The 16,659-nt window shown below is 37.3% G+C and overlaps 1 protein-coding gene across 2 annotated transcripts in view; it reads left to right on the top strand.

Annotated features, from left to right (window-relative positions):
• The window catches only part of LOC106073420 (uncharacterized), a 94,740-nt gene that overhangs the window by 30,384 nt on the left and 47,697 nt on the right, over positions 1-16,659 (top strand). The gene's annotated exons all lie outside the window — the stretch shown is intronic.

Raw genomic sequence — 16,659 nt, forward strand, 5'->3', positions numbered from 1 at the left:
TTAATTAGAAGGTTTTCGCTGTTAGCACACCACAATTCCCCCCTCCACCTCTTTCACCTTTGGCGTAGGAGTATGTGACAGTCCTTGATCCTCGACATATGTTACAGATCTACCTGAAGTTTGGAATTCTTCCCATCAGCTGAAGCTACACCTTTAGTTTGTCTCCGAGCCACTGACTGTGTCACCGATGCGGACTTGGCAGATCACATTGCCTGATTCACCATTAACTACAAGGTCGTTTTGCCTTTTTTTTTTCTTTAGGAAAAAGGGGGGTGGGGTAGTTAAATAGGAGGGACATAGTCAAAATGAAAAAGTCGGGGGGGGGGGGGGGGGTGGGGGGGGAGGATAAGCTCTTCTGTAGGCTAGGCGAACGCTCAATACGCATTAAAAAATTAAAGCATGCTCGGTGCATTGTCTGTTGTAAATGACATTGCGCTTTATGGTATCAACCTAGTGTTCATAAATTCAACTTCATTAAATCTGAAACACGTCCATATAGTACATTTGCTACTCTTACTAAATATTACTCACTTTGAATTCATGTCATTACATCCAATTTATTAACACCGTACATCACCCTGGCAGGCGTTGCCGACTGTAGTGTTTGTTTCCTTTAGAACCGTTCAATGCTCAGGCTATCTCAACCTCACTTTATGATTCATGAGCCATTGGCGTCTTAACCATTCTTCCTTATGTTCATTTTCCGCTTCTCTCTCTCTCTCTCTCTCTTTGTGTGTATATATATATATATATATATATATCTTTCAGTCTGTATTCTTCTTCCTCTCTCTCTCTCTTTCTATCTTTCTTCTATCTCACTCCAAACCCCTCTCTACTTCTCTCTCTCTCTCTCTTTCTATCCACTCTTTCACTTTCTCTCTCTCTCTCTCTCTTTATCTCTCTTTATGGCTCATTCCATCTCTCATTCACTCTCTCTTTTTCTATCTACTTTCTCTTTCTTTCTCTCTCTCTCTCTCTCTCTCTCTCTCTCTCATACACATACACACTCTCAAATTCACATCCCCGTGTGTATGTGTGTAACGTCTCCTATATGTATTCATTCTTCTGTATGTGTTCCTGGCACGCGACATATTCTCTCCTTCATCCGTGAATATGTCTACAACCTTTGCAGTCATCCGTGAATATGTCTACAACCTTTGCAGTGATCCATGAACGTCCATCATTCAAGTGTCACCGTTCTCAGAAGCCCGACATTTGGTTTCACTTTGTGTAAATTCTCTATGCCTGGAATACTTCAAATATCTGTTCTAAATAACATCCTGCGATGTCTACGAAGATTGTGCATTTATATTTTGTGTAACATGTGCTTACATGTGAGTTGTGCACAAATCTCGCGTAGTGACGTGTACGTGGTTTGGGCTACTCATAAGAAACTTCGGTTATAGAGAACAACTGTTATAATGAACAAGATGAACATTATAAGCGTGCAGTGCTTCTCATGGTAAATACAGAAAAAGAAAAAAAGCAAGACCAATGACACTAGCTCCAGCTGGAATAACCTGCCAAGTGTGCAGACGAACATTCCGGGCTTACATTGGTCTCACCAGCCACATGAGCAGACAAAAAACCCCAGTGCAAAGCCCTCAGCCCCTGGATGACAAAAGTGGTCATCATCGAATCACGAGTTTCTGTGGCTCACGGTTAGCGAGAGTGTCATGTGGCCAGCACAACGACTATTCGCTGATACTTTCCCACAATTAATGTCTGGTACCCAATAGAGTTGGATGGACTCAGAAACGCCCTAAAGATTTCGAAAAAAAATAATCACAGTTTTTACCTAGAATCGAACCCGGGACCTCCCGGTTTGGAAGTCACTCAGCCACCGCGCCTCTGGTGTGTATACAGAACTACGTCAACTAAGGCGTACGTAATACGATAAGGAATGTGTGACTGTGTGGTGAAAAACCACTTGGCTACCTAACAAGGGAGTTCGAGTGTTAATCTCAATGTAGGCAATGGTATTTTTAATAGGAATTCGAATTGAATCCTTGAGGAAGCAAGGAATTTGTAATTCGGATAGAACTCCCTGATGCCTCTCTCCCCTTCGGAATATGACTCCCAGATGTCACCACCACTCCTGATTCATAACCTCTTCCCCACCTTTTTTCCGAAAGAATAAAAAAGACATGCTAAAGAAAAGCAATTTTTTTTTATAAAAGAAAGGGGGTGGGAATGGGAAACAGCATTCCGACATTTAAAAAAAAACTTTGGAGAAAATAAAATGTAGAAATTTCTGAAGAAATTTTAGTTCCTTGTTATTTAATGTGTCGTATTGTATGCGTCTGTTGGAATCAGGTGTTTTTATATCTAATATTTCTTATCTGTAAGACTCAAGCTCCTCCAGTGGGCTACGGAGTCAGTTGTATGATTAAAACGTCTGAACGTAACGTGACAGACACTCCATGCACAACTGCAGGTGGCTTCTGACAGGGAACACAAAGTTGGGGGACACAAAACTGGATTGTTTAGAATCCGAGTAACCAAGACATTTGAAAATGACGTTGTTCTTTGTTTGTTCTTCGTTTGTTCTTTGTTCTTTGATTTCTTTGTTTGTTTTAGAAGTTTTGGTGGTCCAGAAGTGAACGTGATGAACCCAAACCTCCAGCACGACGACAGCGGATGGCACTGGGCAAAGTTTGCATCACAAAGGAAGATCCACGAAGCATGATCCAATGCGATTTGACCACTGTCGATAGATGCACACTTAAACTTTATAGCCACATCACAAGGTCCTAAGGACTTGCAATGACCTTCCTCCCAGGGAACAGTACCAGGAAAGAGAAAAAGAGGCAGACAGAGAAAAAGATTGGAAGACAACAATAAAAAAATTGAAAGAGATTCTATTCAAGGCAAAAGATAGGGGAAAATGGATAAAGGAGGTCGACAAATCATATGTGAATTCCCCAACAGACTAAGTGGTAGGTGGGGGTTGGTGAAGGAGGAAGTGCCACAGCCTGGTATTTTCTTCTAGATGCATGTAGAATGATCTCAATGATATGAGGGCTGGTTAGCCTTAGATGGCTAAACATGAGTTCATCTCATCTCTCCTTGTTGTCCCAACATGTTCTGGTACTTCGCTTGACGTTTATATCTACTGCTTATTCTTTTTTACAAAGCTTATACCAACTCTTTCTATCTGTCTGTCTGTCTGTCTGGTAAAGGAAAAGGAAAAACTCTTGAATCCAAACATCTGCTGCTTTGCAGGCTTACCCAAATATGGGCGTCAACTTGGAGGAAAAAAGGCAGGAGCCCATGACAGCACACACTGCTGCAGCCTGGCAAAGTCTGCGACGTCCTTGATCCCCAATCTTATTGGATACCTGACGTTTCTTTGGACGCATCTACGCAAGCTATGCCCGGGCTTTCATCGCTTTGTTTGAGATGTTCCATGGTCGTTCTATGAAGGAAGCCAACGATATGAAAAGAGTTTTTAAAAAGGGGAGAGAATGAACGTTTGCATTATTGCATTAAAGCTTTTTATTTCTCTTGAATTGGAAACAATGTTATATACTATTTTATTTTTATTATAAGAATACCTTAAAACTGGTTTGATTTAGATTATACAAGTACAGACAGACCAGTCATGTTTTATAATTCCTGATTTTAAAACTGAAATATAACAGGAAATAAATATAGTAATAACGTAGCCTAATGTGTATACTGACAAATATATTCCGTAGTAAAATATTCAAAGCTATATCATCCTACTATGATCCTACTATAGGTAACTATGTATATATCATCTGATATACATGTTCCCTCTTCTCGCGACAGTTCATTCTAAAGATAACTGAAAATTTAAAGCAACTTTCTGACACCATCACCGGCGCATCAAATAATAGAAAAAAAAGGTAGACATTAACAGAGATATATATATGGCATATATGTGAAAGAAAAAAAAAACGTAGGCCACGGATCAGGAAGCATAACCGCTACATTGGGTACATCAACTCCCCTCGCGACCGACACGCTTTCTGAAGACTTGACTGAAGCGAACGAAGTGTGCCACTAACTGGATCTGCACCAGTCTTTTGGTGAAGAGAGGACACATGTTGCTTTTTTATTCGTATCTCTTTCAAACGGATCTGTTCAAGAAACAAAGCCAAATCTTATGTATTTTTTAATGGTGGATTTAGTTAGCCTTCTCCACGTCCTATACAGAGAAAACATTCTGTAAGAAATGACGTTCTATAAGAGGTGATATTCTATAGAGCAGTGATGCCCAAACTACGGCCCGTGGACTTGATTCGGCCCGCTACGGGTTCCATCCATCCCTCCGAAATGTCGGCACAAAGAGTAGAATATCTCAAAACAAAAGACAAGTTAATGGAGCATGCAACATATGACCCAATTCTCCAACACTAAGATGCTGTTGTACAAAGCTTATATCAACTCACTCTGTCTGTCTGTCTGTTCGTCTGGTAAAATGTTTAAACTCGTTAGTTTTCCAACACCCAATCTCGAATCAAGCTTAAACTTTACACAATTATTCACTGGCTTAGACAATTCATGAATCAATTTTTTAAAATACCAAATTAGTCAATCAACTACTGGTTATTAATTACGTTGTTTGATGCCAACAATGGAAATTAATCCTTCTTTATTCATAGATATCGCCAAATATGTAGGGTTTAGTTTCCTTAAATAAGTGTACTCCCTATTTTCTTCCACAAGCATTCAAGCATTCTCAGGTCAAGTTGGAACATGAAGCAATTAAAATATTAATCAATTAGTCAATTAATTATTGATAATTAATTATTTTGTTTGATATATAACTTTTAAATTATTGAGATTTATAGTTGTATATGTGAATTATTCCCCTTTAAAAAAATGTTTTTAAAGAATTTTACAAAACTGTCTGGTAAAAAGTTTGTACACGTTATTTCTCCGACACCCAATCTCGGATCAAGCTGAGATTTCGTACAATTATTTCTTTTACCTGACAACACATGAATAAATATAAAAATATCAATTGGTTAATTGGCTTTTGGTAATTAATTCTTTTGTTTGGTATCTCGAACAAGGGAAGAAGCTTTGTTAGTCCCCTTTATAAGTCGCCGCTCTAAATAGTAATGAACAATATATAAGTATACAGTCTTCTCTAGTCACAAGAACCTCACTAGCAGATTGGTTAAAATTTCTATCCCAGGAGGCGTGAGTGACGAGTTCAAATTAAGGTCGTTTCCTTTTTTTTTCTAGATTTATTGATGTTGGTCTAGAGTCTAGATCTAGATCTATTACAAATTTAATTACATGGCTGATCCAAACTAATTAGTACAATTACACTTCGTGTAATATTTTTTAAAGCATTTTTAGGTTTTTACTTGTTTATATTCTATTTGCCTTTTTTCTTTTTTATTAATATACAAGATTAGGTAAAATCATTTTATAACATTGGAACCCTCGAAAGTTAAAAAAAAAAATCGTCATGCTTGAGCTCACTTTTTGGCTTATCTGGGGGAAAAAAAGGAAGTCACATAGGTAAAGAAAAACATTTTTATGTCAAAAGACGTTCTGTTGGGACTCTTGTGTTTGCGCGCTGAACTAGAATTGTCACCTGACGATCGTGATGTTTGTCATTTGCAGTTAGCGAGCTTGGTGATGTCTCCTCCTTTTTCTTTCCCTGACACTCAAATGGCATACAGTTTTTTTTTGTTCTTTTTTAATACTTTCTACTTGCAAAAAATGTTTCTCGCAAAGCTCATATATACATTCACTACGTCTGGCACAAATTAATAAGAAAAGGGGAAATAAATCTTACACTATTGATGTATGTGTCACTTAATGTGCAGTTCTTTTATTTTTTAATGTAAGCCTTGTTTTTGTTTTCTTTCGCTTTTAAGTATTTTTTAATATTTTGCTTGTTAGAGTTAAATCTTTATCTTCAGCTTCTAGAACGAATTAGGTCCTACAATCCTACAGGCAACTTAAGCTGTAGCTTAGGACCCCCCACTTGTTTGGGATCCCCAGAAAATGGTTCCAGGGATATTTTCAAAGCATTTTGAAGAAAAAGCAAAGGAAAAAATTGTTTTATGTTGATTACCAGGGGCCCTATATCTCACATAGCTTAGAGCCTTATCAAGTCTAAATTCGGTTCTGTTCCCAATCTTAACCTCGTCAATCAGCACATCGTATTTGGCCAGAGCAGAGGAGCAGTGGTGCAGTGGTACCTTGACATTTCCGACACGCGTTTTACGGACCGCATCATTTCAAAAAAAAAAATTCCAAGTCCACTGAAACAATTTTTTGTGAACTCATTACTCATTGGAAGCAGAAGTTTCGAAGGCCAGGACAGCACTGCGTCGCAGGCCTAATATGGCCCGCGGACCGTAGTCTGTGCATCACTGGGCTAGAGAATGACGGTCACTTTACGACATGGCCAATCAATGCAATCTACGCGAGTCGATACAAATCTAACATTGGACGTATCGGTAGTGTGAGACGTGCATGATACCAAATGACTCACATCTACTATGTGAAGTTCTGATTACACGGGAAACTGTTAGTGCAGGCCTAATCTGTGTTTATCAATTTGTTCCATTTAACCGAATGTTCGCTTAAAAAGAATCAAAAAGGTTATTCATAAAAAAAAATCCCAGCCGAGACTTGACACCCCCCACCACACCCCAAAAAATGACTATGACTTCATTCAAATCTTCACAAATAACTTACATTCGACATCACGTGGTTTTTGAATGCTCAACATTCGGATATATATCTATATGTAAAGTGCTGACTCGTAATAAAATAATAATTCAATTGACAGTGAGAGGTCGTTGAAAAAATAATTATATGGAAATTGGTTCTCCCAGAAAAAAAGTTTGAATCTAGAAAATAAAAGTCTAAACAAAAATGTTTCAATCTACGGCCTAGGCTTCATATAGACATTTAGTTTAAATTAAAGTTCCCTTTCCTTCAGACCTTGCGATCTCTAGGTCATCCGTTTCTCTTGAGCAACAGTTAACGAGAAGGGTGTCGTATGGCCATTACAACGATCAACCACCTTTACTTTACCCCAACTAATGTCATGTACCCATCTGAGATGGGTGAACCCAGGGGCGCCTTAAAATACCGAAATTCAAAATCCCATTCTTCATAGTGATTCGAAACCTGGACCTCAGGTTCAGATGCCAAGCGTCTTACTACTCAGCCACTGCGCCCCCCTGACGACTAAACTTGTCACTACGTGGCATTCATAAAATACCAAGCATTATACTTAATAGACAAATATCCACGTTCTAGTTATAGGAGAAATGAATTACAATAGGTATTGTGGAGTTTTGTTGATCATATTACATAGACCAATGAATCTGCTTCTTATTGCGTGCAAATAACCGTAATATTTTTCGGCCTATATTGTTTTATTTGTTTCAGAAGTTTTAAGTTTTACTTTTTAGTCTTTTATGTTAAACTAAAAAGTCTGAATAGCCCTTGAATGAAACAGAAAAAAAAGTAAAGTAACTCATAGCATGCAGTAGGAAAAGGTTATAGCCCTTGCGTAATATTGACGCGCTGTTTTGTTTTTCCTTTCTATGTTTTATTTGAACGGCAGTTGAAGTTTTACAGTATGTCCTTACATAGACCAAGATTTGTCAACATGTGGTTATAAAATAAACATTCTCGTTTTTTCTTTCTTTATTTTCTTTTATGTTTTCAATGCAAATTAGGTGCTGAAAAGGGATGTCCATGAAAAAGTATCAAAGGTTAGTGACTCTTGAAGCTCTGTTTTTTTATATCCCATTCATTCGAGTTTTTCTTTGAACGATGGACTCTCTACCGGTCAAGTGGAATAATAAAAACAAATCCGTCAAAAAAAACTTAAGGTCCTGAGTGTAGGCCAGGTAATCGACAGAAGGAACTGTACTGTTAGTTAAGCTGGTGAAGTAACGAATGTGAAAAAAAGAAACATACGACGATATTACAGTTTGGTTATATAAGTCAGTGATGCTCAAACAGTTAAAAACTAAAGCGATTTATAAATTTTCAATATAACTACCGCAAAAAAAAAAAAATTGCCATGTCTATTTGAATCGATCTTCTAATAGTTTTTATGCACTGTGGTCAAGGTTTCGGTGGTCAATTAGCACTGCGTCATGGTTCGAATGTGACCCGCAGGCCGTAGGTTGACATGTCTGTGATAAAAGACCGTCATCCATCGCAGTGGCACTACAGCGCGTGGAGGGCCTTATCCTGCTCTAGCACATCTTTCCATTCTGATCTGGGCTTTATGTCTCCATGCCAGGACTCTTGTAACTGTTGTAGATCTGCTTCTACATCATCAAACCACCGTACTCGTGGTCTGCCTTTGGGGCGCCTGCCTTTTGATTCATGCCAGTGAACAATCTTTGCTCATCTGTTCCATTCTTTCAGGTGATCTGCCCAACGTGATCTGTTCCCCTTTTATTTCCGTCACTAAGGAGGGGTCTCATATAGATGGTCTATTTCTTGGTTGGTGCGAATCCTTTATCTGGTTTCCTCTTGTTTGGCATCATAAATTTTTCTGAGGATTTTCCTTTCTCAAGTATTTAGCAGATTTTCTGTTAGCGGCTCCCGAAAGGGGCAAAGACGCTATTGGTTTTGTGTGAAATGTCTGTCCATCTATCAGTCCGTCCGTCCCGTTTAGATCTCGTAAACTAGAAAAGATAGTGAAAATCCGACATCATAATATTTTAGACCATTCAAAGTTCTGATGCAACGGCTACTTTTTTCTTTTCTAAAAGCGAAAAATCTAATTTTTTAAATCACTTATGCAAGCAGTTTTTTAATAAAATACATCACTTTTACAACTATTCACTATTAATAATAACAAACACTGTAGGCTCTTTTGTAGGGGAGAATACAATTTGCCATATTTTTAACACATTTATGGTTTTAGATTTTTTGTCAAAATTTTTTTTTTTACATTTATATTGCTATGTTATTTAAGTTCTGTCATACTAACTACTACATTTGAACTAAAATAAATATTTATTTTTTTTAAGAGAAAAAGTCTATTTAGCATGCATATAAGTTGGACATAATTTAAAACAGCGATTAATAAGTAGTTTTTAATATTATCGCGTGAACTGCAGTGCTATCATACACACATAGAACACTAAACTAATGCAATTTTTTTTTTTTTTTACGAGATTTTTTTTTCTTTTTTTCTTTTGAGGATTTGAAAAAGAGATTGACCCTTTACAAAACAATTAGATCAATTAGATATTTATCAAAAGACATCAGGCCAGGTTCACATTTAACTTCATATTCACATATCCTTTGGTTTGTTGGACCACTGGGGCACCACACAAGATATGTCAACCTTCTTTCTCCATTCTTCTCTGTCATTAGTCTTTGATCTAATTTAATTCTGATGTTCTTACTGAAAATATTGAAACCTGCCTTTTTACCTGCCTGGGTGAACCACTTCGGGGGCCGATTTTGAGTTTGTGTTTTCACACACACTGTCTTTGTAACCCTGTTGTTGTTTTTTTTGTTTGTTTGTTTGTTTTGTTTTTGTCAGACCAATAAATGTTATTGTGTTGATGGAATCATAAAGTTAATTTGAAAAGTACATCTATTTGAGGAGTGCTTTTGTTTTTCATAAGATATTTTACTGCCCTGATAATTCCTATCGACAGAACTTCTGTGTGTAGAGCATTGGTTGTAAAAGACACTAGGTGTGAGATCATGTCTAAGAGATATTGAACGTAACTAGAACATAGCCAGACAAGGATTGGAGGGCAGGGGAGACACGTGACAGGTCTAGTGGTCATTTAGTGGACATGTAGTGATCACGAGCTTGAAAATATGTTTAGAGTCTTTTTTTACACTTTGCATTATTTGGCTGTGCACTAGCACATCCATTACAGCCTAGAACGACTTGCCTGAATCAGCTTCTGACTCTTCAGTGTTTAGGTCTCGAAACATGCACGACTTTATGAACACATGGATCATGGATACGTGTAGGACGTATCCTATTTATCTTCTCGTTTGAAGGAATGTCTGTTATTTATAAGATAGGCTAAGGTTAGCTCACCGTTCAGAGTCACTTACTTTAACATTACTTTAATAATTTAAAAAAATGGGTTTACTCAGCGATTATAGTTTTTGAGATCGAAACGTGACAGACGAACATACAGAGAGGACGCACAAAGACAATAGCTACTTTTATTTTCTACGAAAGGGCACTTTGAAAAAAAAAATGTAACAACAAAAAGCAAAATAGTTAAAAAATCTTAAAAAGCTTAACTTAGGGAAAGAAATCATTATTGTAGAAATTATTTCATGTATTCGATAGCAAACAAAATAATGAATTATCAGTAATTAATTGACTAATTATATATTTTTTTAATTGATTCATGTCTTGTCTCAACCAATTAATAATTGTGCAAAGTTTCAATTTAACCTGAGAAAGGGTGTTGGAGAAATAACCTGTACAGATATATATGTTTAACCAGACACCGAGTGAGTTGATAGAAACTTTGTAATAATGATACAATACTAATAAAGCCTGTTCCCCTTGCCAGCTGTCACAGAATTCGTAACATAACTGTAAAAAAAAAAACTTAGGTTCATTGACTTCCAAGTTTTATGAGGAGACGTGATGACAAAAAAAAAAGAAGTGGGGGTGGGGGGAGGACAAAGTTCTTGGATCAAGTAGGCAGAGACGTACTAGTGTCTCGTAAAGATTTGTCTTTTATTTGATGGTTGATGACAATTCTGCTGCGGGAGAGTTGAAGCCAGTGAAGTAAGACCAAGTGCTTACTAAACTGGGCATACGTACCTGGAGGTGAACGGACTGTTCCAGATCTGAGACAAATGGGTGGCTAGACACCAAATGGCTGGTCTACTGTTTACCAGTTGCTTTGTCTTTATCCCATTTCTGAACAGTTCCTTCTTTTCTCATAGTTAAAACAACCCGCCCAGTCTATAAATAGTAATACCTAGCCATCAAGAACAACCAAGGGGGGGGGGGAGACCATTGTTATCGATTTTTTCTTTGAACTCTGTTGAAAATGTTCAACTACACGTTTAAACTAAAAGGCTATTGAATAACTTTTGCGTAACTGACGCTCGGGCACAGTGCCGGAGTGAAGCAAGTGGAGGCCCTGTGCTAGACTATTCTGGAGATCCATTGATTCTTATCGTTTCTATAACAAAACCTTAGCACTGAGATCTTACAGATTGGGGCTCCTGGCCCCTCGGCTGACCACGACATATCCTCATCTTTTTTTTTATTCGGACATGGATCTATCAAACTTTATATCGTTTGATTCTCAACAGCCCCCCCCTTTTTTTTGGGGGGGGGGGAAGTCGCTGTTGTTTTTGTGATGTCTGTTCGTTCGTCTGTCACTTGTAAATCTAAATTATTCTTTTTAAAAATTCATTCTTTATCAGTGTCGTAGCAAGCATTTTGTGCCCGGGAACGTTGCTAACTAGAGGCCCTTGACAAAAAAAGAAATAATAGGTTGACTGGAAAGAAATTAAATGTATATTGTTTTTTCTTCCCATTTTCTGCAGCATCTCATGTGTATGTCTTGTTTAGTTCAGCATCTCATGTGTATGTCTTGTTTAGTTCAGCATCTCATGTGTATGTCTTGTTTAGTTCAGCATCTCATGTGTATGTCTTGTTTAGTTCAGCATCTCATGTGTATGTCTTGTTTAGTTCAGCATCTCATGTGTATGTCTTGTTTAGTTCAGCATCTCATGTGTATGTCTTGTTTAGTTCAGCATCTCATGTGTATGTCTTGTTTAGTTTAGCATCTCATGTGTATGTCTTGTTTAGTTCAGCATCTCATGTGTATGTCTTGTTTAGTTCAGCATCTCATGTGTATGTCTTGTTTAGTTCAGCATCTCATGTGTATGTCTTGTTTAGTTCAGCATCTCATGTGTATGTCTTGTTTAGTTCAGCATCTCATGTGTATGTCTTGTTTAGTTCAGCATCTCATGTGTATGTCTTGTTTAGTTCAGCATCTCATGTGTATGTCTTGTTTAGTTCAGCATCTCATGTGTATGTCTTGTTTAGTTCAGCATCTCATGTGTATGTCTTGTTTAGTTCAGCATCTCATGTTGATGTCTTGTTTAGTTCAGCATCTCATGTGTATGTCTTGTTTAGTTCAGCATCTCATGTGTATGTCTTGTTTAGTTCAACATCTCATGTGTATGTCTTGTTTAGTTCAACATCTCATGTTTATGTCTTGTTTAGTTCAGCATCTCATGTGTATGTCTTGTTTAGTTCAGCATCTCATGTTGATGTCTTGTTTAGTTCAGCATCTCATGTGTATGTCTTGTTTAGTTCAGCATCTCATGTTGATGTCTTGTTTAGTTCAGCATCTCATGTGTATGTCTTGTTTAGTTCAGCATCTCATGTGTATGTCTTGTTTAGTTCAGCATCTCATGTGTATGTCTTGTTTAGTTCAACATCTCATGTGTATGTCTTGTTTAGTTCAGCATCTCATGTGTATGTCTTGTTTAGTTCAACATCTCATGTGTATGTCTTGTTTAGTTCAGCATCTCATGTTGATGTCTTGTTTAGTTCAGCATCTCATGTGTATGTCTTGTTTAGTTCAGCATCTCATGTTGATGTCTTGTTTAGTTCAGCATCTCATGTGTATGTCTTGTTTAGTTCAGCATCTCATGTGTATGTCTTGTTTAGTTCAATATCTCATGTGTATGTCTTGTTTAGTTTAGCATCTCATGTGTATGTCTTGTTTAGTTCAACATCTCATGTGTATGTCTTGTTTAGTTCAACATCTCATGTGTATGTCTTGTTTAGTTCAGCATCTCATGTGTATGTCTTGTTTAATTCAACATCTCATGTGTATGTCTTGTTTAATTCAACATCTCATGTGTATGTCTTGTTTAGTTCAGCATCTCATGTGTATGTCTTGTTTAGTTCAACATCTCATGTGTATGTCTTGTTTAGTTCAGCATCTCATGTGTATGTCTTGTTTAGTTCAGCATCTCATGTGTATGTCTTGTTTAGTTCGTTTTTCTTTCCAACAGACAAAGGTGTAAAGAAAATAGATGCCCTTGTTTCTAACATTCCACTCAGAAGGCCAGAAAGTGCTATTTCGTTAAACAAATATCATTTTCATCGATAAAATAGTTTTTCTATTCTGATAAAAAAATGAATGAGTATAGAACGATTTCTTTTTCATCACTCTATAATTACGATGTGTATGTATTTTTTGAAATGTAAATGTGTGTACTTGAAAAAGACTTTTTTGTTTCATATATTTACCATTTTGCAAACTCTAAATGTGTTTCGAAAGTAAAATAAAACAAACTGGAAGTTGGACGATGGGTGCACGGGTAGACATATACTCCGTGAACGACATTTACAATGTGCATAGAAATTAGACAATTTGTGTTTATCTTTGAAAATATTTCAGTCAAAAATCTTGTCTTGGTCGTTAGGATTATTCCAAACAAAATCATCTTAAAATTTAAATTCGGCTTACGAAATATTTTTTTTTAAAGCTTGAATGATCACACTTGACTCCAATGTTTCTTTGCATTCAGTAAAGAGTTGAATAAATAACTTGACGTAGCTGAACAGTTTGCGCACCGTCCTATATAGAAGTTCCAATCCACACGCACTTGTAAACTCATGAGCTGGACTGTTTATAGAGGAACTACATTGAGCAAAGCTCACTAGAAAGACTCCTTGCAACTATAAAGCCTTGCGAGAAATGAATAGAATGGACACAACAGAATGCGACAACACATGTACCGGAAGCTCAAAATTGGAACCAGTGTAATATATGTACCTATTCTATGTCTTTTCTCGATATAAATAAATGCATGAACTTGTGGAACAGACCTACACCAATAACATGCATATATATAATTTTTAATTCCCTTGTGTATATTTTGATTAAGAAATGTTATTTAACTTGACTCGCTTATAATATATCAACATACAAATTCTATAAAAATAAATTTATAAGAAGCATAATTGACCTTCAAGTTTTAGGTGTGTATCTAACTTTAATTTAAGAAAACAGAAAATAAAAAACGTGATTCTTTCCCCTGCCTGTTTTCTCTCCCCTTTTTTTTTATTTGAATGGTCTATTTGTCTGTACATCAATGAAGGTTACTCCTGAAGTCTGTAGTGTATATATCTACCCTAACCTACACTGAGATACACTTTGATTTTCTGGTCTGGTAATTTCTATCTTCAGCCATTTTTTGGATTGTCATCTTAACCTTCGCGTGCCATTCTAGCCTGGCATCACAAGAATCATGGGACATTGGCCGGGAGATTTCTGGGGGTGTAAATGAAGAGTGATACATCGGATAAGGGAGGGGGAGGGAGGAGGATGGCGACCTGACGTAAGCAAGGATCCGTCTACAATAGTATAGATGTAGTATTCTTAAACGAATTTGTGGCGTAGAAGAACGCTCTTTTCCCCCTGACCTAGAATCTCAAACCTTGTTGTTGTTTTTTTTCTTTAAAGTGGCTCGAATTGGTTACATGTTACCATATTACTGAAGGCTCTTTATCTTTATCCCTAAATATCAAATTTGTTGGTGTTTCCCGGTGTACAGAACGGAAGAATTGACAAGCGAAGTGTTTTAATAACCATAGAATACTTCGTGTGCACTTTACAACAGTGTAGAATCAAATGTCTTAGTCCTTTCACTTGCAGCACTAAGTACTTTTATTCTTATAGTTGACAACGTTGATCTTTAGATATGGCGTAGCTGATGTTTATTTGTGTCTATTTATTTCCAAATAGCTTCCAATCCAACTTTTTAAAATTCATATTTCGTTTTTCTTGAGGTAATGATTTTGTCTTCTGTGTCCTGTTAACTGCTTAAAGAACGTGAAGGGGACTTCAAAAATCAAAGTGCTAACTAAAAGCAGAGTATTGTGTTGAACCCTAGGGTTCAGTGGCGTAGCAAGGAATTTGCCATCATTCGGGGGCCCAAGGGACTTCAATTCTTTAGGAGACCCTGCATTTGGACACGAGATAGTGGTATAAAATTTAATATTTAAGGTAAAAAAAAAATTTTGGAACACTCATTTGGGGGCTTTTTCCGATTCCCCTCCTCCCAAATCCTCCAGCGTAGCTACACCACTGCTAGGGTTGAACTGTTTGTGTGAAAATCTCCAATTGCATGTTTAATTTCAGTGCCATTTTGAAAAAGTGAATTAACAATTGAGCGTTAAAAAAAGTTAAACAGTCTTAGTGGAAAAAGGGGGGGGGGAGCTACCCATTAATCGTTCAAAGTTTATTTGAGATTGAAGAAAAACATATTTCTAAACGAAATGTAAATGGAAGGTTGCTAGAATGTAAAACTTGATCGCATGGTTTGTTATGTTGTTTTTTAAATTAATGTTCATGTTCATATTAATATAAGTGGAGAGGTCGAGTGACAGCTGAAGTTCACTGGTTTGAATCCCTAAGTTCTGATTTCGATTTCTGTGTCTGAGAATCACGTTAGTATTTTTAATTGTAACGAGTTCTGGTTGTTTGGAGGCTGGTCATTGCGCTGGTCACAAACGTTTTGCATGGAAAATTAACAGACTAGATAATAATTCTACTATCTCGAGACCCCCTCAAGCGCGTGACCTAAGGCGGTGCCCCCCCCACTCGCCACCCTCTAATGCCGCCTCTGCTTTTAAGTTGATATGTACATTGGTAGTAAAGTAATAGCTACCTATATGTGTGCATACTAGAACTTCGTTAGATAAATTTATAAGTAAAGAAAGGTTATTAGAAGGTGACTGCCGACGGTAACTGATCACATCCGCGCCACCTCTAGAGCCGTGTGCACTCTCGTACGCTCTACTGGTTGAGTAAGTTTACAGCTGCAGGTCAACGGATGGGTGGAGTACCCGGTGTGGGATGAATGACCCAAAGGCCAGGAGGCAAGGACGTTTGAAGGAGTGAAGGAGGTAGCTTACGTTGGGGCGCTGGTTCCAGCAGCATCTTACCCCGTACTCTGCCCTCATCTCATGGGCACACACACACACACACACATGATAGGTATTCTGCTTTTTCAGTCAACCGTGACCAACGTTACAGATTGTTTGTTGAATGTAGATATACATTTAAATTTGAACTACGGACGGTGATAGGGACTGAATGTTACGCAACATAAAACATGAATAGAACCTGGAGATAGATTTACAGCCTCCATGAAATGTAAGCCCCGCCCTCGTCATTGAAGTGATTGGTGGAGGAAAGCCATTGTTTAATAGCTTAATTTTCAGGCAATATTTTCAAATAGTAAACCGACATTGCGATCTACGGGGAAGATGAGGTACACTTGACGGTTTAACGAGGATGTCATGTGGAAAGCACAAAGATCAAGCGCATTTATTTTTCCCAACATTCATCGGGAGCCAAATAAACCTAAAAATACCAAATTTCAAAAACTTGATATTCACATATGATTTCAAAGTTTTTTATAATAGGAATATCAATGGTAGTAAACTCTTAAATTGCTCTCGATCCGTATACCTCTGACAATTAAGTCCAACACCTAAACTGCTCGTATAGCTAACTAAGATATTAAGTCTGGTAAAACTGTATGTCAATAATAATTTATATGGCGTGTTCCGATTGTCTCTTGTTGATTGATTTTCAAATGCTTAAAACTGGTTCTTCACTGCGTAATAGTAGACTAACAAAAACAAACAAA

Source organism: Biomphalaria glabrata, chromosome 6 (genome assembly GCF_947242115.1).
Source record: "Biomphalaria glabrata chromosome 6, xgBioGlab47.1, whole genome shotgun sequence".
Taxonomy (NCBI): domain Eukaryota; kingdom Metazoa; phylum Mollusca; class Gastropoda; family Planorbidae; genus Biomphalaria; species Biomphalaria glabrata.